Genomic DNA, 3,959 nt, shown 5'->3' with positions numbered 1-3,959 from the left:
TTTACTCCACCTGTCTATATCAGACAATCTGTCCAGGAGTTTTCATCAGCAGGGGTATAAAAGTGTTGTTTTGTGGTTTCTCACAATGAGCTTAAGTCTATAAAAGCATGGTTAGCAGGCCTTTGTTTATCCTGTGGCATGGATTTTGTCTTGCTAGAAATTGGAGAATTTATTCATTAATTTGTTTGCATGCTTGTCGTACAATGAGTAGTGATGCCACACAAGTTTTAGTATGGAGGGATCTGGGAGAAAGTCTAAAATAATATCAGAAATTGAGCTGATGAATGAATTAATATTACACAGTGATCTGGGGGAAAATCTAGTGAAATGATATCAGAGAATGAATGAATGAATGAATGAATGAATAAATGAATGAAAATCTTGTAAAATAATATCAGGAATTAAATTGAACCGAGTTTAATTAAATTAAATTAAATTAAATTGAAACAAATGAATGAATGAATAGTATAGAGTGATCTGAGAAAATCTAGTGAAATAATATAATGAATAAATGAATGAATAAATGAATGGTGCAGAGTGATCTGTAAGAAAATCTAGTGCAATATTGAATTGATTGATTGATTGAATGAATGAATGAATGAATATTCCAGAGTGACCTGCAAAAATGTATTAAAATAATAACAGGAAATTAATGAATGGAAGATGCGGTGGTTTGGAAGAAAATATAGTAAAATCATATAAGGAATTAAATTGAATTGAATTTGAATGAATGAATGAATGAATGAATGAATGAATGAATGATTGATACAAAGTGATCAGGAAGTAAATCTAGTAATTGAACTGACTTTAATAAATTAATGAATCATACAAAAGTGATCTGTGAGAAAATCTTGTGAAATATTTAATTAATTAATTAATGATTTTTACAGAGTAATCTGGGAGAAAATGTAGTAAAATAATATCCGAAATTGAATGAGTAAATGAATGAATTAATATTCCAGATTGATCTGTGTGAAAATCTAGTAAAATAATACCAGAAAATGAATGAATGATTTAGGAGAAAATCTAGTAAAATACCAGGGATTAAATTGAATTAAAATGAATGAATGAATGGTAGGGGGTGATCTGGGAGAAATTATAGAAAAATACTGAATTGAATAAAATAATGAATGGATGAATGCATGAATTAATTAATTAATTAATTTTACAGAGTAATCTGGGAGAAAATGTAGTAAAATAACATCAAGAAATTAATTAATGAATATTTTGGAGTGATCTGGGCAAAAATCCAGGAAATGAATGAATGAATGATTTAGGAGAAAATCTAGTAAAATAATACAAGCAATTAAATTGAATTGAATTTAAAGGAATGAATGAAATGAATGAATGAATGAATGAATGAATGAATGAATGAATGAATGATGAATGAATGAAGGGATGAATGAATGGTACATAATAATCTGGGAGAAAATCTAGAAAAATACTGAATTGAACTGACTTGAAAGAATAAATGAATGAACAAATGAATGAATGAATGGTACAAAGTGATCTGGAAGAAAATCTACTCAATATTAATTGAACCAACTTGAATGAATGAATGAATGAATAATACAGAGTGGTCTAAGAAAATGTAGAAAACTATTGAATTGAATTGAATGAATAAATGAATTTTACAGAATGATCTGGGCGAAAAATCTAGTAAAATAATAACAGGAAATGAATGAATGAATAAGGAAAAAAATCTAATGGTACGAAGTAATCTAGGAGAAAATTTTGAACTGAAATTTGAACTGACTTGAATGAACGAAAGAACAAATGATTGAATGAATGATTGAATAAATGAATTAATTAATTGTACAGAGTGATCTGTAAGAAAATTGAGTAAATTACTGAATTGAGTGATTGAATGAATGATTATTACAGTGATCTGGGAAAAATGTAGTAAAATAATACCAGCAATTAAATGAATGAATAAACGAATGAATGATATGGATTGATTTGGGAGAAAATTTAGTAAAATAATACCAGATTTGAATAAATTGAAATTAAAGGTACAGTGTGTTCATCATGAAAGCTTCTTCATGGACATGTTGTTTTATGGCCCTGTTCTCTGCTTCTCAGATGACATTGTCTCTATAAACCTCTGTTTACGCTGTGGCCTGGATCTCTGTGTGTATGTGTGTGTGTGTCCGAGTGGCCGTGGTTCAGTCAGTGAAGGAGTGTGTGTGAGCCGTTTGTCAGTTCGGCGTGGGCTGTTTGTCAGGCTGTGTGTTGTTATGGTTGGCCTGTGACGCCTCATTAAAGGAGCTGGAGTGGATGTGATGTTAATGAGTGGTGGGCACACGCGACACTCCTGCGCTGCCAGCTGGATGCGGTTGGAAAACTCACTGGTTTGACAGTAATGCGAAACAGTGTGTGAGAATAGAGATGCTAAATCATCTCGCATATTAGCAAACGTTTTGTTTCTTCTTTTCCACTAAACTGGCTAAAAACTGGCTAAAATCATTCAAATCTTTTTAAAAATGTTTTAAATATTAAGGAATTTTTCACAGGATTTCCTATAATATTTTTTCTTCTGGAGAAACTATTATTTGTTTTATTTCAGCAAGAATAAAAGCAGATATTTTTTTTTAAAACCATTTTAAGGTCAAAATTATTGGCCCCTTTAAGCAATTTATTTTTTCGATTGCCTACAGCAGTGTTTCCCAACCCTGTTCCTGGAGGCACACCACAGTGCATATTTTGGATGTCTCCCTTTTCTGACCCATTAACTTCAGGTGTCGGAGTCTCTTCTGATGTTATGATGAGTTGATTCAGGTGTGTTTGATTAGGGAGATGTTGAAAATGTGTACTGTTGGTGTGCCTTCAGGAACAGGGTTGGGAAACACTGGTCTACACAATTAGTTAACCTAGTTAAGCCTTTGTCACTGTTCACTGAATACTACTATCTTTTTATTATTTATTTATTTATTTTTTTTTAGGGTTATTTAAAATCTGCTTTTATTCTTGCTGAAATAAAACAAATAAGACATATTATATTATAAAATATTATAGGAAATACTGTAAAAAAATCTCTGTTAAATATCATTTGAGAAATATATATAATATATATATATATATTTTATTTTTTTCACTTTTATTGTTTCAGAAAAATGTGATACATACATACTGTATTAGTAATCAAATACCAATCACGGAACACCCACCCCATCCTGACAGAGCCATTAAAAAAAAAAAAAGGTATCCACATGCAAGGAATATAATACATAAACAAATAAAAAGAAAATACAAAAAATTTACTGAAAAAAGATTAAATAATAATAAAAAATAAATAAAAATAAAATAAAAAAGGGCAATTTTGTAAAAAAAATATAAATATAAAAAATACCATTAAGACCTTGGCATTTCAACACACATTCTAATGAAAGTGAAAAATATTTAAGCTAGTCGTTACAAACACAGTGCACATTAACACAGTCACATTGTTTGGGATTACTAACTGTCAGTCCACTCTTATTTAAAAAATGAAGGAACGAGTCCCAAATCTTGTAGAATATGTGCAATTTTTGTTTGGTTGAGTAAGTCAACCTTTCCATTGCTATACACGAAGACATTTCCTTTATCCAGAGTGACAAAGATGGACCATGAATACTTTTCCAGTGAATGGCAATCAGGCACTTGAATACTACTATCTTGACAATTATCTAGACCAGGGGTGGGCAAACTCGGTCCTGAAGGGCCGGTGTCCTGCATAGTTTAGCTTCAACTCTGATCAAACACACCTGAACATGCTAATCAGTGTCTCCAAGATCACTAATTATCTATAAGCAGGTGTGTTTGATCAGAGTTGGAGCTAAACTGTGCAGGACACCGGCCCTCCAGGACCGAGTTTGCCCACCCCTGATCTAGACAAATGTTGTGCGCTGTCATCGTGGCAAAGATTAGTTTAAGAAACTACTATTTAAAAATCTGGAATCTCATGGTTAAAAAAACAAAAG

The sequence above is a fragment of the Danio aesculapii genome, chromosome 3 (genome assembly GCF_903798145.1).
Source record: "Danio aesculapii chromosome 3, fDanAes4.1, whole genome shotgun sequence".
Lineage (NCBI taxonomy): Eukaryota > Metazoa > Chordata > Actinopteri > Cypriniformes > Danionidae > Danio > Danio aesculapii.
This window is presented reverse-complemented; position numbering follows the sequence as displayed.